The 24,420-nt window shown below is 34.4% G+C and overlaps 1 protein-coding gene across 1 annotated transcript in view; it reads right to left on the bottom strand.

Annotated features, from left to right (window-relative positions):
• The window catches only part of PTPRD (protein tyrosine phosphatase receptor type D), a 2,130,336-nt gene that overhangs the window by 1,789,480 nt on the left and 316,436 nt on the right, over positions 1-24,420 (bottom strand). The window lies entirely within an intron of this gene.

Raw genomic sequence — 24,420 nt, 5'->3', positions numbered from 1 at the left:
GGGGGCCAACCTTGGAAACCTGCCCTGCCCCACCTTGAAAGCCTCATTATGTAAGAAATGAAATATATCTTTTCATATCCTCTTGGTGTGTGTGTGGCACCATTGGTCTTGATACTTGAACCAAAATTTGGGTGGTAAGGCATGCTGACTACTGAGTAACCACAACGGCAAGCACACTCAATGAATTTTACTAAGTTAAACTGTAGATTATTCTTACTTATCTAAACAACTGAATTTCAGGTAAGTTAACCTAGCAATCTTTGGTGGACAAATTATGTAAGAAAGATTTCCAGAAAATTTCTGTCTTGAAAACTTTATATTTCTTGTACAGAATATGTTAACCTTTGAGGAAAAAAAAATTGAAAAGAACTTTTATTTAAACTAGTTTCACAACAACATCCACACAGAAAAAAGGTCATTTTGTACAACAAATATAAAAATAGATTATTTTAATGACCTTATTAGATTTTTTCTTCTTTCAGCCACAATAAAATGCAAGAATGGGTATTATATAAGAAGATTATTTAAAATAGCATCCTGGAAGTAAAGGTGCACAGGACTTGTAGGACATTCTACCATATGTCCCCCACCCAACTATACCCAAGCAAGAAGTTTTACTAACTTTTCCAAAAGGGACATTATTTAAATTAAGTGGACTTACAAAACTTTGATTCTCCAAAATTTTAGGAATCTATCTATTGTTAAAGGTGAGATATACTTGTATATTCTCATGCTTTTAAAATTATGGGGAATAAAAATTTGATATAGTCTGTTCTATATACTTTAAATTTTTTAAATATTATACTTACATTTATCATTTTAATAGAAAAAAGATATAAATGTGTAATGTACAAGAAAGTGATACAATTTTTAATTAAACTCCATATCATTTGTTGCGTGCCTCCACCATACCAAGCCCTGTGTTACATAGCGGGTATGAAGTGGAGGAATAGGAAGGAAGCACCATTCTAATGGAACTAAAACTATGATGGACCAGTACTGCATGACCCCAGGTTCATATTCCTTACTCATACTGTACTGTAGACTCCACCGCTGCAGTAGGAAAATCCTCGTGATATCACTAAAATACACTCTTTCTTGATATTTCTGTACTGTGTATCCTAGCTCAATCTTTAAATCATCTACATAGTGGAGTTAAATTAAATCTACATCCCTCTCCAAGGAGATTCTGGCAACTGGTCCTTAAGCAAAGTGCTTTAGAGGCACTTTAAAGGGATATTTTGTTCACCTTGTAGACCCTAGACACAAATATCATGAAAGTAATTAGAAGATATGTATGAGAAAATAATTATAATTTACTTTTTATCTCCCATATAAGATTTTTGTTTTATTGGTATAGAATAGATAGCATAACCCAGTATATCCTTAATATGAAAACGCAGGTTTTTCCAGCTTCCTGGGAGCCCTGTGTACAGATGGAGTATCTCAAGAGGTCCTGAGGACAACTTGAGGTCAGCAGAGTAAGAGGCTACATCTCCTCTGCAATCAGACAACTTCTGGCTCCACCTGATTTGTACACAGTAACTAGATTTCAATTAAGATCCCACTGTAGAAAAGAAAGGGCTTTTTTGTGGTGTCTGTGTGTGTGTGTGTGTGTGTGTGTGTGTGTGTGTGTGTGTGTGTGTGTGTGTGTGTGTGTGTGTGATTGTTTTGCTGCTTTAAAACTGCTTTAAAAAGTTAAAACCTTTGATCTGGGTTTCGCGTTTTCCTCAGAATATAAGCAAAACTCTAATTCTTCAAAACAGTGTAAGGTTTACTATTGATTCTAACATATTATCATTTTTATGCCAATCTTTGAGTTTAAAGATACATGTCAATTTGCATCTTATCTCAATGTATGAAAAAGGTTTTTACTGTAACTCTCTCCTTCAATCTTCACTTCATTTTTGATCATCAATCATTATTTTCACCATTCCCCAATTTGTTCCTCCACTCTGTTCAGTACTAAGGACACATAACAAGCTAATATTAAAGGCGTATGATCATCCACATATACTAAAGCTTAATTGATTTTTGTTATACAGAAAAGAAAGTAAAAACAGGCAAAGGCTTCATGAAAACAGATATGATTTAAGATTTTAATTGACATAGTATTTCAGTTATTTAAGAAATAAAATCAGTGAATGACACCTTTATGCCCCTAGACCCTTCCCAGTCCATAAGACTTTGTTAATTACAAGTTTCCTACATGATTTCTTGGTCGTCGTCTCTTCTTCCCCTGCTCTTATCTTCTTTCCTGATATATCCTCCTTCCATAATATCATTTTGGTCCTTTCACTGATAAAGCCTACAGAATATCATCAAACTCTCTTGCTGGCAGATGGACATCAATGTCTTACTCAAGCTAGTTCCAAGTGACTAATCTTCATTATGCATTACAAACTATTTACTAGGTACCCAGTGTATGCCAGACACTGCCCTAGTTGGTAGGGATAGAGTGTGAAACTGAGTGGAGAAGTCTTTTCTCCGAAGAAGTACACTCACAAATGCCAAACTTTTAGAAAAGTATATGTAGTCTCAAAAACCAGAATCAAGAAGTGTGAGTCATCTACTATGAGGATTCTTGATTGGATATGCTCATAATTTTATTCCTATGCCCTTTTCTAAAAATGTCCTCTTGCCTTCACCTGTATAAATTTACCTTTTGAAGTCCAGTGGGAATTCTTTGTCACCCAAAATCCTCCTGCTAATCATATATTTCATTCTAAATACTGTTTTTAAAATCCTGTATCTCAGTGTCCTCAGATACTATGAGAATGAAAGCTATATTCTATATTTAATATAATTTTTACTGTTAGTTATATGATGATTATGATGAGCAGTTATATAGGCATAACTGAGGGAGTTAAATGAATCACAGGGTCATGCTTGAAAACCCTAGAATTTTGGGGTTTTTTTCCCCCATTATCCTCAGTGGAATTTTTTTTTCAGAATTATATAAAGAGCTTCATAACGAAGAGTGAATTTAGTTAAATCCACTAGTGATCGATTACCTCAGGTTGGGATTATTCCTGACTCTTAGAAACAAAGTTGGGAGGATAAGAAAGGAATGAAATAGGACACAATATATATGTATTCTAAGATGCCTAAAAACATAAACCAATTCTCTGCCAATTCAGAATAATTAGAATAAATAAATTCAGAATAATTAAAATAATAGAAATTAAGAAGTTCTATGGTTCTCAAACTTGAGTGTATATTAGAATCACCTGAAGATCCTATTTTTGGGTCCAACCCCCAGAAGTTCTGATTCAGTAGGTCTGGTTTGGTGGCCAAAATGTGAATTTCTAACAAGTTCCCAGCTGATGCTGATGTTGCTGGTCCAGGAATCACATTTGACAAGCAATGAACATAAAAGAAACAAATATTATATATAAAATTTAGCACATTTGTCTGGTAGTTTTTGCTTCATTTATGGTACTTCATTTTACCAAACAAATAGCAAACTGCCTGAAATTTTCATGTCTCTAAGAACAATATTCTCTACTTAGAATACAAATCATCAGAGGAATTTTTTTAATACAATAAGTTATAAGCCAGGTGCTTCTGATGGATTCACCTTTGAGAGACAATATTTTCTCATATTATATACTCATTTTCCTGTACTATATACTAAGCATTTTATTAAGTATTTCCTTATTTGATTAATATTCCCAGTGTGACTCCCATAGTTCTTCGAATGACCCTGGGCCCTGACCTAACAGAAATAACAAAAACTGGAAAAGCAACTCTGAATGGGGATATAGGGATAAATAGAAATATATAGATATATAGGCACACATATACATATATATGAATATATGTATTTATATGTATATATGTGTGTCTTTTTAAAAAGTACTAGGTTAAATGTGAACTACTAAATGAACACTATGATGAATGAATAATGAATATAAACTGTCTGCAACATCTGAAAATGGATAAAAATAAGTCATATACAATAATGGTTAAAATTACACATTGAAATGTACACTTTATGGAGAACTGTGGTTAGTTTAGATGCTAAATTAATTCTAAGCTATGTTGATACCAATATTCTTTTTTTTTCAGTTAGATTCATTTACTACATCTTGAAGTAATGATAGTTTTAAAAATATGCTGTTAATTATATTTCACATACTTAATAGTAAATGGAAGAGGTAGCCTACATTCTATGTATGCTTTGCTTTGTTGTGAATTCTAAATTTCACCTGATATCCAGCAGTTTGACTTCCTTATGAAGCCACTCACAAAGAAAAAGTGGCTGAGCAGAGAAAAGAGTTTCAAACCATGGTTCATTTTAGACTATGTATTTTCTTTTACTTACAATACTTAAAAAATTGGATGGAAACCAACTGAATTTTAGACTCCATAGATGTGCAAAATTTAGCCTGAGCTAGTCATCAACCATACATATGTAACAAGTTCTGCTATTTTATACTAAAATTGTTGAATCCTTCGTAAAACTCTGAATTAAAATGACTATCATATGAAAACTCATCCTCATTAAATTTTGAACAAACCTGTTTAACACGTACTAAAGGTCAGGATTACAATTTTAAAATGACTCAAAAGATTTTTTTAAGTGAACATCCTGAAATTTTCTAGAACAAGGATCAGCATTCCATTGCATTTATTGTATAGTATAAATTATTTTAGAACTATTTAATCCTTGAAACTCCTGAGCAAGTACCTTGTGATCACACAATTACAAAAATATTGGGGTTCTAAGCAATTAAAATAATCAAAAAAGTTGCAAAAACAAGCCTTTGAGGTAAGGCTGAAGGAATCAGCTAATTAACTGATAGCTAATTTTAGGAATATGAGGAGATATTAGATAAGCCCATGGAAGCAATCATGGAAAGATCACAGTTTTCGAATCTGGTAGAATTGGATTTGAATCCTGACTCCACCATTTATCGGCTCCATGATTTAGGGAACTTACTTAATGTCTTGGAATGTCTAAAATGGAAGGTTAAACAATTATCTTATAGGATTAGTTATTAACTTAACTGGCTCAGCACAGTCTGACTTATAGTAGACACTGACATTTTTTGAGAATGAGTTTTAATTGCTCACTGCAGAATTTCCTATGTGAACTATGCTTAAAATATGTTTAACTGAAAAGCAACAATGCTCCTTTTCCACCTTATATAAGTCACTTAGACAAGATGAGCCTTCAGCCTCATCTATAAAACGTAGGAGTTCAGGGCTTCCCTGGTGGTGCAGTGGTTGAGAGTCCGTCTGCCAATGCAGGGACACGGGTTCGTGCCCCGGTCCGGGAAGATCCCACATGCCATGGAGCGCCTGGGCCCGTGAGCCATGGCCACTGAGCCTGTGCGTCCGGAGCCTGTGCTCTGCAAAGGAAGCGGCCACAACAGTGAGAGGCCCATATACAGCAAAAAAAACAAAAAACAAAAAAAGTAGGAGTTCAATTAGATGATTTCCCAGGGCACTTAATTATTATTCTATTATATTCTAAATAGCTTCTCTAAGAAATTCCCAATTTAAATGATATTAAGATTCTGTAGCAGATAAATTACCCTAATGTTAGATAAGAAATGTCTAAAGGCTATAGCTCTCAACTCTGGCTGCATACTAGAATCAACTGAGTGCCTTTAAAAACACTGACACCAAAAAAATCAAATTAGAATCTTTGTGGCATACAAGCCTGAACATCAGTGGTTTTTTTTTTTTTTAGTTGCATAAAAATTCTGACTGTAGTCAAGATTGTGAACTGTCACCTTAAAGGAAAGTTGTAAGCATTTCAGGTGTAAGGAAAGTTATGAGCAGAGTTAGCAAGAATCCCATTCTATTGTCTAAACTAAGGATTCTCTGATACAGGTTTACCTCAGAGAATCCCTAATCCAATTTTCTCACCCAAAATCTATTCTCTTATTACCATCTGTCTGGATAACAACTAACCCCTTCAAACTCAGTTTGCTTTTTTTTTTTTCTTTCTTTTTGAATTTTATTTTATTTTTATACAGCAGGTTCTTTTTAGTTATCCATTTTATACATATTAGTGTATATATGCCAAGCCCAATCTCCAAATTCATCACATAATTGAACTCATTTTCATTCATTAATACCTGTTCTTTAGCATGGTTTTTCGTATTTATAGTAAGGAAACCTCCATTATCAATTTCCCAAGATCAAAACCACAGCATGAAATTTGAAACTCTCTTCTAGCACACAACGTCTGTAGGTACACATACACACAGAGACCCCAACCATCAATCAATCCATTTCTATTTCATCTTTAAAGTGATTTACCCAGGAAAGCCTCCTCTGACCTCCTCAAGATTAGGTTAATGTCTTCATATGTGTGCATAGCCCCCTGGTCCTTTTCTCCATAGGACTTAATATGGATTAAATTTTAGGTTTATTTGTGTGATCTGTTGTGCACTGTCTATATCAGACACTAGAATATGAAGTCCATGAATGCAAGAACAATGTTTTTGCTATTGATCTTCAGAAACAGTACAAGTGACTAGCATACAATAAACACTCAGTTAATATTTGTTGAATAATGAAAAGTAAAAAATAATCTTTGTTACCATTATTTGCACTTAGTTATTGGTAAGTCTGACCCTCTTTTCATGTATCTATTGGCCCTGTGCTTTTCTTCTATGAATTAGTTTTACTATGGTATGATCATTCTGACTCATTCAAACACTGTATTCATCTTGAAGACAGAGATCAAGTCTCCATTGACATAGGTGAAATTTCAACTGTCTGTTTGGTGTCAAAATATACAGTTAATCATTAAGAACTGCCACACAGGATAAAAATATCCAGCTGATTGACCGAGTATCTTCAGGTTTGTGTATATTGTGAAGTAAAATCCTTTCAGTCCTATTCGTTGCAAGATTACAGAATCTTATTTCTACAGATCATAAACATGAGTTATCTGCCATTCTGTATTGGTTAGGTGCAGTCTGACTAGATTCCCCAAGTTACATCTGGTAACTTATACTAGGAAGAAATTGAGGCTGGTTCAGGGAACACAGGCTAGGCTCTTATTCCAGCAACTTCTCTGTCAGCTTGTGTGACACTGGACAATCACTTCACCTTTGTGCAGCTCTTATTTCTTAACTGAAAAGCAAAGAGTTAGACACAACTTCAGCTCTTTAACTCTGACATTCTAGGACCGTTAGAACTATTTACATGTAATTATCAAGACTGGATTTTTTCCCCAAAATTCTGAGGAGTTAGATGTCCTAGTCATGCATGTGCATGGACTTATATCTGTGTGTTTTTGTGCATGTAACAAAATGTGATCCAAGTTGTAGAAAAGTTTTATTGGAAAATAGCCTGCTTTTTCCCCTAAGAATTAGTTCACTATATAGCTTTCTAGTGTTGTATTAAAAATCACCACAAGCTTAGCAGCTTAAAATAATACTCATTTATTATCTCATAGTTCCTGTGGGTCAGAGTTACAGGCATGGCTCCGTTGGTTCTCTGCTCAGGGTCTCAAAAGGCTGCAGTCAAGTGTTAGCTGAGGTTGCAGTCTCATCTGAGGCACAGGGTTTTCTTCTCATCTCATGGAGTTGTAGCAAAATTCATTTCCTTACCACTGTACAGCTCATGGAAGCTTGCTTCTCCAAGGTCAGCAGGTGAGAGGCAGTGTATCTGCTGCTTCCAGGCTCTCACTTTTTGACCACTTTTAAAGACTCCAACTATTTGATATTATTATCAAATAATCCCCCATTTGATAAACTTAAAGGGAATTGATTAGGGACTTTAATTACATTCGAAAAACGCCTCCACTTTGCAATTTTATATGGGTTGAAGCAGTTGCAGGTCCAGTTTACACTCAAGGATGGGTGATTATACAAGGGTATGGGGCACTGAGGTTCATCTTAGAATTCTGCATATCACATGGTCTACAAAACAATCTGAAATGATTTTTTTATAGCCGTTCCAGTTTGAACGGTATTCCAAATGGTATTAATATTTCATTTTAACTGTCATTTTGAACATTTTATGAAAGTTAGTCATGTTTTAACTTCTCACTAAAAACTAAGAATTTACTTTTAATTGGCCTAATAACTGTAATAAAAATTTTTGTAAGTTATTAACTATAATTATCTCTTAAAACAGACTCTCAAATTAAAATGTAAATAACTTAGTTGGAAATATACCTGTTTTTATCAATTCTACATGATGCTACAAGAACAAGACATTTTAAAACATAGACTTAGCAAAAAAGACTATTTGTTTTCACATGAAAGAATAAATACATTTAAAGTACAGAAAAAAATCTGCAAACTGACTGAAGTTTGGTTTATTTTCCCCATGTATTGTGAACATAAAAATTTATTTTGTTGGGGGCCAGTATGTCAGGATATTATATAATCTCACTTGAATTCCATCCTTTATGGTGAAATACTCATAAATAACATCATAACCTACATCTAAATTTCATTCTTCTTAGAAACATTATATGATAATAAAACCACAGCATTTGGAGCAAGACTCCTGGGTTTGAACCTCAGCGTCATCACTAACCCACCCGTTCTGTACAACTCAACATTTTATACGTAATTATGGAGTCTCATTAACTTTATCAATAAAATAAGCATAATAATAGGCATCAGCCTCAATAGGATTATGGAGAAGATTAAATTTGTTAATTACATTTGTTTCTTTATACTTAAGAAAAAGCCTGGCACATGACATTTGTATGTATGTGTGTGTGAAATATATATTTAAATATTTAATCCATATAAACATAAAATCATGCCTTACAATTTTGGACTTGTATGTGTACCTGATGATAAAGAAATCCCTAAACATGTATTAAAGCACAGAGAGAAAAAAAATAATGACTATTGTTTTTCAAAATCCTTAATGCAAAAGGTTCTGAGTCTTGAAGCTGCAGAAAAGGATACATAATTCTACACTAATGCAACTAACAGTATTCACATAAACATACCACTATGAATGTCTGTTTTTAATGATTAGGGTCAACCTATACCCAAAGTACTGATGACTCAAACATGACAGAAACACAGAATGGAAATTTAACAAACTTGAAAATATAAAAACCAAAGTTAGAGCTTGCAGGAAACAGGATAGCAAGTAAAGGGAGAGGAGTTGAAAAGAGGAAGGACAATAGTATTCTCATTTAATATAATGGGGGCTCTCCATATGCTGCAGATTGATGGTACAGGAAACCAAAGTTCAAACGAGTCATGTAAACATGGAAATTAACCAAGAGAATAATTTTTTAAAGTACACCTCTATCAAATATTGAGAGGTGTGAGGAAGATTAGTAGGATAATATAATTGCACAGCACTTATTTTTCATAGGTGAGAATCAAAAGCTATTGTCAGAAGTTGATAAGTCAAGAAATAGAAGTATATGCTTACTAAAGATATTTCAGTAATTTGCAAAAGAAATAAAAACCAACATAAAAATCCTTCTTGAAAGTAGGATTATTGGTGGAAAATTGTGGGGACTAGAGCTACTTCTGTACTATTTTTTTGTGCCATGTGTATCTTTATATATACATGCAATACATACATATGTATGTATTATATATATGTACATATAAAACTATGTATACACATATCAAGCTATCTATATCAATAGTGCTATCCAGAAAGAGAGGCAGAGAAAGGCTGAAGAGAGAAAGCAGGGAACACTGTTATGTCAAGGGTATTTATCATAGGCCACCAGCCTAGTGGTGTAGTCAGGAGCTCATTATTTGTTAATTGCACAGCAGGTATTCAGGGTTCAGGCTTGTAAAATTCCTCCTTTGGGCCTAAGGTAGGAATTGACAAGAGCTGGGCCATGATTAGTACACAGTAAGTTGGGATACCTTAAGATAAAGACATCCCAAAGTCAAAACAGATGCCAGCCTAGGTCCTGTAGCAAAGCTTAGTGAGTGGAGCCAAACTGACTTCCGGAACCAACTTGACCACTCAGTTGGATGCCTCTGCATAGCAAAACCCACACAGCCATAGCAGAAGTGAGTTGTCTCTTAACAGGTCATATTCCTCCTGCATCCAGAAGAGACTGCTTCTGGTTAAATAACCCTGTGATCCCCTGAGAATCTAAGCACCATAAAAAACAAATCCGCATACCAGTGCCACCACTGCTACTGCATATGTCCTAAACTCAGGTCTCACTCTTCCCTTGGGAGGGTATCTAGGCATCAGGCAGGAGCCAGGAGAGATGCAAGAACACAGGCAGAAGCAGGAAGCCTCTTAGTGCCTGGGAGTCTGCTCACTCTTCCGCTGGACAGGTCTCTGTTGGTTATCCTTTCTGTCTGTGCCCTGGTTCCTGCCATTTCACTGTACCTTCTCTCTCCCACCTCTAATCTCTTTTACTTTATTCTTTAATAAATTTACCAGCAACTGTCCCAATTTAGGAGTGTTTCTTAGGCGGGAAAGCCGTATCTCCTTGTCATTTCCAGATCACTGTACAATGTCCTGAAGGCCATTCCTCAGCCAAAATGGCTAACGGGACATTAATATTTCCACATAAAGGAAGTTTTCTCCCCTAAGAGGCATTTTGTTCCTGACTCCTGTTTTTTACTCCTTCAGTACCTATGTTACATGATTTATGTTTTGAGAAATCTGAATAATCTGTGAGGTTTCAAATCCAACATTGACTAAGCAATCCTATAGTCTTATTTGGAAGATAATTATGAATCAACTAAGAATTCAAGAATTTACTCTATAATATTTTTAACAATTTGACCATAAACCTCTGTTGGAAGACTTGGAAATACAAAATTGATTTCCACTTAAAAAACATTTTTGAGGAAGGAATGGTGGTCGATTTTGCTTTTATCATCTTTAGAAAAAAAAAACAATTTAGGGCTTTCATAACCATTTGAGTAAAGAAAAACAAAAGTCTGCTTTTATTATTCGGTTAAAATTACTTTAGAAGGAAAATTTTCTGTTTGCTGTATCTAATGTCTCAATTAGCTGCTGGGCCATTAGGTTTAAAAACAATTGTACAATTGCCTATTCTCAAATACATTATAAAACTAGTTATAAGATTAGTCTATTTTCTCCACAGAATTTAAAACATCGGTTTATTTGTCAACTTACTGACCCAAGTGAAGAAGCAACACAATTTAAATTCTGTTTTCAGGAACAAAGAAATCTAGAACTCACTTCTACTTTGAGGATAGGATGAAAGAACAAAGTCTACAATTCATAAAAGTCCATTACAAATAAAATATGATGCAGACAAATATGAGATCCTCCAGAGGCCAGAAAGGACAGCAGGAGAATCTGCTTAAGGGATGCAGTTCTCTTAATTAAAGAATTAGGAGAAAAACAAAACTCGACAGTAATGACATGCTTTTTGGTATTTAAAAGCATCTTTGGCATGAAAGCTTCATCATTGCCTCATGTACTTTACAATTTCTCAGATATAGACATGGCAACAGCCCAGATTTGAATTGGGAAATTGAAAACTTTTTTTTCTTTCTTGAGGGGTTTATTTCAGAGATACTAAAATTGGGTTGTAAAAAAAATATACAATACAGGGTGTCCAATGTGGATTTCATCTGCACTCAATGAAACTGACCATATGATAAGGCATCAATAAGCACCGATCAGGAATATACGGTGTGAAATAACCAAAACACTGCTCACTAACTTACTCTGAATCATGATGGACATTTTTGTTATGTTTCTCTTTCTCTTTTTTTTTTCTTTCCCGTAGTCTCTGGAAAACCAAAGGCTAGATTCAAATTTGAAGAAAAGATTGGCAAAATGGGACTAAATTAAGAGTTGCTAAATTAATTAAACAAGGAGGCTAAGAGACTGAGGTGTTTTTAATGCCCTGGCTGCCTAGTTGGCAAACCAAAATCTAAGCCAGTAAATGTCTTAAGGTTACAAAAATCAAAGCCTAAGGACAACCAGTCACAAACTAGGCTTTAAGCTATAGCCAATCAATAATTCCCTTGCTTTGCTTCTGCCTTTTCTCTATAAAAGTCTCTCCCCAGCTCCTGTCCGGGGGTGCTCCTAAGCATTTCCAGTTTGGCACTGCCCAATTCAAATAGATTTTTGCTCAAGTAGACCCTTAAAATTTTTAATATGCCTCAGTTTATCTTTTAACAGAGTCAATGCTATAAAGTGTAAAACCTCCAGACATGAGGTAGGTTCACACACAGTTTGGGTGGATATTAATGACCTTCTTATTTATTTATTTATTTTTATTTTATTTATTTATTTATGAATAGGCTCTATGTGACATCCTTCTATTTGAAAAAGAGCAATAAAGCAACTTTTATATTTTAATAACTTATGTTTCTATTCAATACACACCAACTGAGTGAACTAATGGGCAGAGCGGGCTCCAGTTCAGGTGTTAGAGATGTGAAGGTGAGAACAAAGACAAGAACCTTGCTCACCTTGAAATGAATGTCTAACATCAGAGATGGTGTAACTGATTTCCCCCAAACCTCTATAGTCACAACAGTAAGAAATTTACTTGTCTTTTGAAATCTGAAGGATAGATGGGAGTAAAATCACAAGAGTTAATCAAGACATTGTAAAAATGGGACTGAACAGGAAACCCTGCAATGTGATCTGGAACCAAACATTTATTCAATATGTATTTTAAAGTGCCAGTTGTATGCAAGACACTCTATATATACCTATGAGGTTTAAAATTTAGTAATGGGATAAGATATGCATAAGACAAATTCTAATGAAGATTAGAATGTACTGGATGTGAAGAGAGGTGCAGATTAAATGTTAAGGAGTATTTAGAGACCAAGGGACTTCTTATGATATATGTGTGGGTGTTTAGGAGAAGTAGGGTAAAGAGGGTTATAGTTAAATTTTCACATATTCATTTGTTTCAGTGAAATTTAAAAGAGAGCATTTTAGTCAATTCAAACTTATCCTAAAACCTTGTCAGTTACCAAAACTGCAAAACAAGAGCTCTTGGTCAAATCTTCTTCCCTTGTGACAGGATGACCATATTGCATTACTGAACTTGCAATATTCATATTGAATCTAACAACCTCCCCAAAGGTGTGTGAGAAGGACAATGAAAAACACTGATCGCTAGTTGCTTCTAGCAGCAAATTTCATAAAGCATCCAAAATACTGTTAATTTATTCAACAGAAGTCAAGATTTTTCTTCCCCCATACCCCTTCCATCTCATTCCCTTCGCATGACAGGCTGGTTATTATTTTTCCAGAACTGTTAACAAAGACGCTGGCTGCTTTACTCTTTTTCAGATGGCAACAATCTAACGAAGGCATTGATGCAGGCATAAACCCATAAATCAGGTTCCAACTTAAGAAAGAGAATGTTAGACATTTGCTTTCAGGATTACAGTGTTACATGAGAAAGCTGTAGCTGTACCAGTGCAGCTTAAGTTTCAAAAGCTTCTCTTTTGCTTTCTTCTATATGTTTAATAATTTCACATCCCATTAATATACATTATAATGTATAAATGTATTAAGAATATAAGAAGTTATATTATTGACCCCTACATTGGATTAATCTTTCTAACACTATTTTTACCCTCTTTTTTTAAATAATGAGACCATAAGGAGTTAAGTTATTTAAAAATATATTTATAAAACATTTATAATCTGACAAGCATTAAGTTTAGAGTCAAAAAAACAAGTGTTCTACAGATGCTGAAGTCTAATGAATAAAGGTCAAGGTCATAAAGGGTCAGTGCTATGAGGGAGGAATTTAATGATAGCTAGTGTAATAATTAAATAATAAATAAATCATCTCAACAAAGAAAATCATACACACATGCACAAAACTCTACATACACTTTTGCATATGAAATAAACTCTCTTCGTATAGAAATCCTAAGCTAATGCTAGAGAAATGCAAGAGAAGTGTTGGTTGTTTACCTAAAATTGACAGAATCTAACAGTCTGGGCTTCTATTTTTCTAACAAATGCAACTGTTTAGGGAATCTGTATTAATCACCCCTAGTTAGTGATTTATTTAGGAATGAGCACGTAGTGAGATTCCTCTTAAGTTATAAAGAAAAGCTTCTTGCAGGGCTTCTCGAAAAGGTTTCCTTGCTGATAAATAGACATGCATACACAGATAAAGCTGTTTTTTCCTTCCGTTTAACACTAGTGTCTGCCTGTGCTTCGTAGAACGTGCAGCCATCATGCGGCTACCATGGATGACTGCTGAAGACAAACAGCCTCGCTGAGGAAGGCCTAGCAGAAAGATTGTGTGGTAGGCTGCATGATGGCTCCAAAAGATACCAATGTCCTAATCCCTGCAACCTCTGAATATTACCTTATATGACAAAGAAACTTTGCAAATGTGATTAAATTACAGATATTGAGATGGATAGATGATCCCGGATTATCTGAGTAGATCCTAATGGTGATCATAAGTGTCCTTATAAAAGGGAGACAAAAGGAGATTTGACCCACAGAGAGGAGAATGCAATGAGATGGAAGCACAGAGGAATTTGAAGATGTTAGTCTGCTGCCTTGAAAGATGGAGGAAGGAGTCATAAGCGAAGGAGCATAAGGAATGCAGCTCTAGCATCTGGATAAACCAAGGAGACAAATTCTTGTCTATGGTGTCAGGAAAGAAGATGGCCCTGCAAGTAACTTCATTTCAGCCAGTGAAACTAATTTCAGACTTCTGGCCTCCGGAACAGTGAAATAATAATTTTGTGTTGTTTTCAGCCACTGGGTTTGTGGTAATTTGTTGGAGCAGCCATAGAAAACTAATACAGATGGAAAGATTTGAATGAGCCATTAAATTTATTCACCTAGGAGCCACTCAACCACAGTACTGCAAAGGACATGTGGGAATTACCTGAGTGGCATAGGTGATTGTTTTCTGTAGTAAATAGTTGATGGATTATCTTATTTGCTGACTTTACTGGGTCTTCAGTTTCCATCACACTTAGCCTTAGAGTAAACTCCCCCTTACTTTAAGTTATTTTAGTTTTTTATATTGTCAGACGTTCTAAGATATTGATCACAGCCCAGGAGAAAATAAAGCATTTACCACAATTTTATATAATTAATATTAAAAGCTATCTCAATAAAAGGCAACACCATATTTTCAATTGTTCAAGTGAGAGATACTTAGCAGCCATCTTGAATGCTTGAATGCATTTTTGTCTCACACCCACATACAATCTTGTCAGTACATCTTTCAGCTCTGCCTTCAATATCTCCAAAATCAGACCACTTGTCTCTCCCCATTTTAAATGCTACCATCCTAGTGCACACTACTTTATTTTCATCCACACTATACTGTTAGCCTTCAAATGTTCTTCCTGATACTACACATACTATTCAGCAAGCAGAATGATCCTTTATAAAATATACAATGGATCATTCCACTCTCCTGCTCAAAACCTTCCAATGTCTTCCCATATCTCTTGGAATAAAAGCCAAACTCTCCAAAATTGGCTACAAAGCCCACATGATCTGTGCAGCCTGGATCCCAGAATGAAGAAAACAGAAGCCCAGAGCTGAAACTGACCTACAATGGCCCATAGACAACACGTAACATAAGAGAGGAAACCACCTTTCTTTTCTGGAAATCCTAAGGCCATTTGCTATTTTGCAAGATCTAATGAAATGTAGTGAAATATGGCAAATATATTCCTTTTACCATTCTATCTTTACCACCTGACATTATACATTAATTTATTTACTTGACTTTTTGGCTCTCTCTCCATAGATAAACTCTATAAATGCAGGACTTTTCTGTTTTGTTCACTGTTGAATCCTCAGTACCTAAAATACATAGTCCCTCCTATTTAATGCTGTATGAATGAGAGACACTTAATTAGAGCTACAATGCATGTATATAAACAAATGTTACATTAATTATTTCCTGAAAGAACAAATGACTACCCAGATAGTGACCAATACTACCCACTTTTGTATTCCAGATATTCTTACTTAAATTGAAATGTTCATTTAATCTTTGTTGAATAAATTAATGATTTCTTAAAAATTAGACATATAAATCACATATAAAGCAAATAAGAATAAGAACTATGTTGCTTTGGACTGAATGTCTCTGTTCACCTAAAATTCACAAGTTGGTATCTAGAGGCGGGGCCTTTAGAAGAGAATTAGGTCATGAGGGCGTAATCCTCATGAATGAGATTAGTGTCCTTGTAAGAAGAGATTCCAGAGATCATCTCTCTCCCTGCCATGTGAGGCAGCAGGAACACAGCATTCTGTAAACCAGGAAGAGAGCCCTCATCAAGGTCCCAATCACGCTGAGCACTCTGACCTCAGACTTCCAGTCTCCAGAACTGTGAGAAGTAAATGTCTGTTGTTTAAGCCACGGGGTCTATGGCACTTTTGTTATAGTAACCCAAACCAGCTAAGATATCTGTGAAGGAGGTATTATTGATCTCATTTTAAAATACTAGAATTTAATTGCCCTAGTCAAGATCATGTAGAGTGGCTGATATGGGATCCCATTGTTGAAATCTCTGGCCTCAAATTCTGTGTTTACTGCTCTCACATCAAAAGGGAGCATCACAACCAGAAAGTTCAACAAAATGTTGGGAATCTCCATAAAGAGCTACAGGCAACAAAAGCAAAAGAAACTGGAACACTTAGTATTTCTTTATCTTGTAAAAACTGATTTCATTGCTCTCAGACTAACATGTAGTTTTGTCCTCCATATTTCAATATGAAAAAAGGAAAAACACACTGAAAAACATACTGTTTCAAAGGTATACACAATTATCAAAGTTTTGGAGAAGGGATCTAGTATTTGTCAAGAGACTTAGTTTAGGCCCCGCAGACAAGGAAAAAACAAAAAGGCTGATAAAAGGTAAGTTTGAAGAATATTAAATCATGTCACATAAATTTTATTTATTCATCCTTGCTCTCTCATCAGGTTAAGAACATTCTATGAGAACTTATAAAATCTAACATTAAAATGAAAGCAATTATTCCATCTTACACCTGGCAGTGACTTTAAGAAACTCCTTGCTCCAAAGTTAGCATATATTGAAGGTATATATTAATTTTCAAAATCTTAGAAAAATTTGCTCATAATTTGTTACTTCAGAATGCTTTGAAATATGACTCTAGTTCCTTTTGGTAATGAGAATAAGCACACAAGTCACAAGGGTGACTGCTAAGGACTTTTTCAGACACACCAAGGTGAGACACCAAGTTAGAGAAATCTTAGTACTAATCTAGTCAGAATGTTCCACATTCGTAATAACAGTATGGAATCAATATTGAGATGAATCATTTTTTCTGCAATTCTTATTGTGATTGCTCAGTGATATGCATTCGGTAAACAAACAATTTAAAAAGTGATAGATTGTCACTGATTTTTCCATCACTTATGGCATGTTCTGTAATAACTATCAAGTTGATATGTATCCAGGAATCTATGAAACTCTCTCAACGTTGTTGCAAAATATGTGAAACGTCTGACCAGAATTTGGGTGTCTTGATCGTAAATGGTCCGTACCTCATTTTTATATGGAGTATTTCAGGAAACACTGCCCAAAAAACTTTTTTTTTTTTTTTTCTGTTTTCCCATGTTTATCTCGAGAGAGTTAGAAAGATATCGGGCAAGCTAAACCTCAAATGAATTTGATAATGTTCAGTGGTTATAAATACAAAGAGATGTTCATCTATTGAAAACACAGGAAGAAAAATATCCCATTAAGATAAAGCATCTAATTTGAAAGCAGCAGAAAGACAGGGAGAAAAAGTCACATTATCGGGTGGCTACAAGCTAAAGTATAATAACCATTCAAAACAATTACTTTATGCGGTTTTATTCCCTATTTTGGAAAATGACTGTAAATCAAGTCAACCTAAAAGCATTGTTTTCTGGAAAACATTTGCATTTTTAACTGAGAAACAGTTGAACTCTTAAAAATCCTTTAGATATCAATTTGTTTTTATTTTATGTATTTATTTACCTGGACATTTTATTACATTATTATAAAATTCTAAATATTTATAGTATGAAAGGACCTCAGAGATTGTTTAACCTAAACCTCTCTTTTATAAAGAGAAATATGCTCAGATTGTTTAAGAGGTAAATTATGAAATTAGAATGTATCATAAATGAGATGAACTTTCATTCCTGTCTTCTGATTTAAGGCCAGTGTTATTTTCATTTTACTTTACCAACTACTTTTAATGTGTGTACCGTAAACAATAAATTGCATTTGCATTTACTAATCCTAAATGAATAAACCATAATGGAGAAGAAGTTTTGTAACACCATGTGAGTTTAGTGAATGATTTTTTCATCTATTTATCTCTGTTAAGAATAAATAAAATATCAATGAAAAGAAGACATTTTAGTTAGATGAATTTTACTTAATAAATTTATGATTATTTAATATACTTGGAAAAGAGGAAAATTATTTTAATTGTTGAAAGTCTTTACAAAATACATTGTTAAAAGTCTTTAACCATTGTTGAAAATCCTGTATTGTATGAATATATTGTATTCATATATTCATATATTGTATGAATATATTGCCTTAGTGACAAGTATATGGAGCATCCTTGCATGGGTTTCTGGGTTATCATTTTTATCTATTAAAGTATAGAATATTTAGTAATAATATATATCTTTATATTTTTGTGCCATAAACTGTATTTTCCTAAAAACAAAGAGCATCAAGCAATTCTGGATATTTGAAGATCTGAATGACCCTTTCATTTATATAATTAAAGATATAAAATTAGTTTTGTTGCTATAAAAGAGCATGAATCACAACATATAAGCTCCAATTTCACACAAGCTATAGGTGACTTCCAAATTCATTGAGAACTGAACTGACTACCTTTATTGCACAGAGAAATTACAAGGCAAATCAACCATAATCATTGTAAGAGAAGAAATAGTTGCTCAAGTATTTGTGATAAGCCAAAACAACAGTCCCAGCTCCACCAGCTTGACTAAGAGATACTTTCTCTTAGGTTCACTTCAAAACAAAAATATCTTATTATCATATGATTTCATTACAAGGAGTTACAGATTAGAAGTTTTACCTTCTATTTATTATGATGAATAATGATGAACGTGAGTGAAACCGAACGCCTCCTTTCATCTGTTCTGGTTATTTGCTTCTCTTTTCTGAGTATACTTCTGCATTTCTCCTGTATTGATCAATTACAACTATTCCTTTCTGTGTGACTGCACAGCCTTCCTACACTTTCAATAAAGAGCTTATTTGTTTACATCATTCTCTTTTTCATTAGTATGGTAGGCAGGATGGCTCCCCAATATATCCCACTATCCTAATTCCTGAGTCCTACAAATACGCTACTTTACATGGCTAAAGAGTTTTGCAGATGTGAAGTTATGAACCTTCTGATATGGAGGTCACCTGTATTATCTTTACCTAGATGGGCTCACTGTAATCACATGAGCCCTTAATACAGAGATATTTCTGTATTAAGAGATGCAGCAGAAGTTAAAGAGATATGAAATAGGAGAGAGGCTTTATATACCTTTGTTGTTTTGAAGATGGAGGGGGGGATAAGACTAGAAATAGAGGTGGCCTTGAGGAGTTGAGAGAGGCCTCTAGCTGACAGCCAGATAGAAATGTTGACCTCAGGCCTAAAGCCCCCAGAAACTCCATCCTGTCAACAATCTGAATGAACTTAAAAAAGGATTTTCCCCAACAGTCTCCAGACAAAAGTTCAGGCAGGCAAATGCCTTGTAAGACCCAGAGGAAAGGAACTCATAAAGCTAACACACACTTCTCACCCACAAAACTGAGAATGAATAAACGTGTGCTGTTTTAAGCCAGTGGAAGTGTGGTAATTTGTTATGCTAGCATGGAAAATCAGATTTAGTTTTACAAATAAACTAGATTTACTTCTTCATAGCAGAGATAGTTTTTTACTCATGATGATATCCTTGGTTTCTTCCATTGCCTTTCACATAGGAGATGATCAATAAAGTTTATTGATTGAATACAATGCTCTATTATCTTCCATCCTTGATATTATATTAAGTTGATTTATTTATAATCTATCTATTTTCAAGAAGGATATAAGGTGGTTTATAATAAAAGCAATGTAAAATAAGACCCAAAGACAGAGACAAACAAAACAAACTAAGATATAAAAGTGGGATTAAAAGAACAGCATATCTGGGCTTCCCTGGTGGCGCAGTGGTTGAGAGTCTGCCTGCCGATGCAGGGAACACGGGTTCGTGCCCCGGTCCGGGAAGATCCCACATGCCACAGAGCGGCTAGGCCCATGAGCCATGGCCGCTGAGCCTGTGCATCCGGAGCCTGTGCTCCACAACGGGAGAGGCCACAACAGTGAGAGGCCCACGTTCCGCAAAAAAAAAAGAAGAAAAAAAAAAGAACAGCATATCCCTAACTTGATAGAGCCAGTAATAATATTTGAAGCCAAATTTAGCACTGTGCATCCCATGAGGCAACAAAAAAGAAAACAATTTTTACACAGTTCTCACCATCTCGAATTATGAAACTATCCAATTCATCAAGAAACATGCTTTTTTAATTTTACACGGCATCTGTACATAAAGAGCACAGAACATCATAATGAAAATCATCTTTTATAATGCATAGCTGAGGGATTACATATACTTCTATTCCTTATGTCAGCCCCTAGTTATGGATAGATATATTATTTAAGTTTTTTTTTTTTTAAATAACCACATCTTAGATAAGACAGAGTGATAAAGCTTACCAAAACTAACAACCAGATTATGCTTAGGAAATCCCTGGACATGTGAACATGTCTATTGCCACTTCCCTTCAAGGCTGACTCTCTGGGCAGGAAGAGAAATCAGCTGCTTGCTCAGGTCCCAACCTGTCAACAGGGACCAAAAGAATAATCTGTTGTTTCTCAGTCTAAGGCTCCTTATAGATGGTGATTAAAGACAGGTCCTAATGGCAACATAAACACACAACTATGTGAATGATTATCTCCGCTAAACTTGGATCACACATAGGAGAAACAATAAGTTCATGCCTTATGCAGATGACTGAAAATGTACTTGCTCAACTTACTTCATTTGAAGACAAAGTTAAATTATTCCATCCCCAAATGCATTATTTTCTGTTCCCAAATAACTTCCACGTTCTTCAAATTACTTAAATAACACTGTTATCATAGGTAGGGGCCCTACCGCCAGGTATGTGAGATCAGACATAAGCAGATCAGCCTCTGCAGAGCTCACAGTTTAATAAAGTCAAATTCCAAATATGGTCTTCACTTACTCCACTCCTGAGGTAGCAAGGACTTAAATATCGTGCTGTTTCACCTGTTTTAGATTGTTTCCTTCTTCTTAGAGTGTTGTTGATTTTTTCATGTTCTCCGAAGTCACAGAATTTACCTGTTTTATTTCAATTATTTAATTTTACAGTATTTCCCATCCTCCATTAGAATAGAATATGGTAATAATGCCCATTCACTTAGGTCAGTGCTGCTTAAACTTTTTGACTGATAAATCCCTAATAATGAAGTACAGTGAATTTGAGTCCCCACAATATTGGGGACACAGCTCAAGAGGGCTTACATGAGAAAAACTGTTTCATTTCTTGGTATTTTTAAAATTGTGGGACTATCTAGAACATTATTTTCCCTAAATACTTGAGTAATGTCAAAAAAAATTTTTTTTTAAAGATGGACCATTTGATTCTTTACATGTTCCCTTGTACACCCAGTTTGTGAGGCATACATGTAAATTCAGGTATAAACAAATAAATGAATCAATAATCAATCAGTCAATCAATAAACTAGATTCATATGGAGGAATGTAACTAATATTTGACTGTGTGCAGAGGGTAAAACCATTACTTGCAACTTTAGCTGTTTAATTAGAGTGATGGGAAAGTAACAAAGGAACATTGCTATGATAAATAGCTGCTTTAATATTTACTTCTGGTTATGTGGGCTTTACTCCAATGATTTTGAAACATGTCAGACATGGAAATATGGCATTTCTAAGGCAACCTTCATGTTAAAAAGCTCTACTGCCACAGTTGTCATTTCCTACGGCACAGTTCCAAAGCAAGCAGAATTAAAGAATACATGCATGAATGAATGCAATGATCCAAAACATCAGGCAGAAAAAAATGATTCCCAAAAGTAACAAAATATATGAAAGCATAGAAAATGTCAGTCTGATGTTTTTTCTTTAATTTGGGGGTTGTAGCATTAAAAATAAAAAAAAATTAAAGTAATGAAAACATATCTCATGAAATTAATTTTTTCATCACTACTAAATCAAATAGCTTTATTTATTTGTTTGTTTGTTTGCTTATTTTATTTACTTATTATTTTGGGTGGTAGTTCTTAATAGAGTTTTATCCTGGCAGAGAAAGTAATTGTTTGTTCCCTAAAATAGATATGTTACCTCTCCTGAAAAGTTAAACTTAAGAACACATTAAAGGTTCCAATAGCAATATATTCTGAAAGATCCATCACTCAACAAGGAAGCCTATTTGCCAAATTAGAGTTCCATTGGTTCCAATTATAGTACAGATATGCTCCTTGCCAAGCCATGCATTCAATTTTCAACAACGATAAAGGGATATGTTAGATAAGTTGAAACAGAATTTTTATAGCCTGGATTTTTAACTGCACTTTTGCATTCTGCTTGTGTGCACTCATTCATTTTATATTTTTGACTCAACTGCCATAATTTTCAGACAATATTTAGTTTTTGCTATCACACAATAAATAAAATTTAAAGACCTAGATAAACTCCAAGGGAGACCCATTTCCCATGAATGTGATACCTCCTTTTGAAGAAAGAAAGCAATGAAAATGAAAAGAAACAATATGTACTTATCTGTATAGTCTGAGAGGCTTACCATATTGAACAAGTATAATAATGTTTTATATTACTATTATTGAAAGGCATTTTTACTAATCATATACATTTAATTTCTGATTTGCATTACAGAACTTTGCATATTAGAGCAGTGAAGATAGAGACCGGAGGTTTCTTGAAGTCAGAGCTATTTTAATCATCATTTTTGTCCACTTCATTGATTGAAAAGTACCTAGCAACTTTCTTTCTTTTTTTTTTTATGGTTAATTTGTTTTTAATATATTTTTTTAACATCTTTATTGGGGTATAATTGCTTTACAATGGTGTGTTAGTTTCTGCTTTATAACAAAGTGAATCAGTTATACATATATATATGTTCCCATATCTCTTCCCTCTTGCGTCTCCCTCCCTCCCACCCTCCCTATCCCACTCCTACCTAGCAACTTTCTAAAGGTTTAGTTTCTTCTTCTGTAAACTGAAGATTATAGAGAATGTAACTCATTACATTATTAAGGGAATTAGTTAATGCACACAATGACATTGCAGAATATTGGACACATTGTAAATGTCAATAAATCTTGATCACTAACATTTTATGACTTTTTGTTTTAATATTTTATTTACATTTTATTAACACTTTATGGTTTATTATTATAATAATTCACAAAGTAATGTGAATTACTTCTGGGTAGAATTACCGTCATCATGATCATCAACAATAGATAACTGTTGAGAATCTATTAACTGCAGAATATTTTGGACTATTGCCTATTTTTTTAATCTATGAGTTATAATTATCAGAAATCTGAAATCTGTGTACTTTGAACACCAGAATGGATATGACAAAGAACTTGCCTGGGAAGCATGACACCAAGATGCTAATTCCAGCCATCCCACAAACTAGTTGTGTGATTATGAAAAAAAGGTTACCATCTCTAGAATTTATCATCCTTAGATATTAAAAAAAAGTAACTGAATGAAGAGATCGCTTTAGAAATATACGTATGAATCTTCTAGCAAGGTCAAGATGTTTGTAAGGGAAGACTGGCTGGTTTACTGAATGTAAAATTCACATTTTAACTGGTAAATAAACCTCAAATTAGCCATAACAGAACATTCTCACCCTGAAGACCATAGACCTGATTAGGTAATTCATCAGGTTGCTTGGCAGGTCTGATGATTATAGACAATAATAGCTAGTTTTGATAGCTGAGAACAGGTATGTCAGAAATAACATTAATCCCAAGAAGACAATATTTGTACACGAATTTTTTTTACACACTGCAATGGACATCTTATATTTGCACTGCTCTAATTCATCTCCGTCACAATTGATAATTTTTCCCATTAGAGTTATTAATCCAATCAAGGAACTGATAATCAAATTTTGACAGCCTGGCCCCCATTTTCTCTCATCTAGGAAACTTAGTATATTTCCACTGTGTTGATTTTATGTACCTCTGAAGGGATAATCTTTTATTCACTGCACTATTAGCCCTGTACATTGGCTATAATCTCTAAAAAACTTCAAGTTTAAAAGTTTACAGTTCTAGGGCTTCCCTGGTTGCTCAGTGGTTAAGAATGTGCCTGACAATGCAGGAGACACGGGTTCCAGCCCTGGTCCAGGAAGATCCCACATGCCATGGAGCAACTAAGCCCGT

Source organism: Tursiops truncatus, chromosome 6 (genome assembly GCF_011762595.2).
Source record: "Tursiops truncatus isolate mTurTru1 chromosome 6, mTurTru1.mat.Y, whole genome shotgun sequence".
Classification (NCBI taxonomy): domain Eukaryota; kingdom Metazoa; phylum Chordata; class Mammalia; order Artiodactyla; family Delphinidae; genus Tursiops; species Tursiops truncatus.
This window is presented reverse-complemented; position numbering and strand designations above follow the sequence as displayed.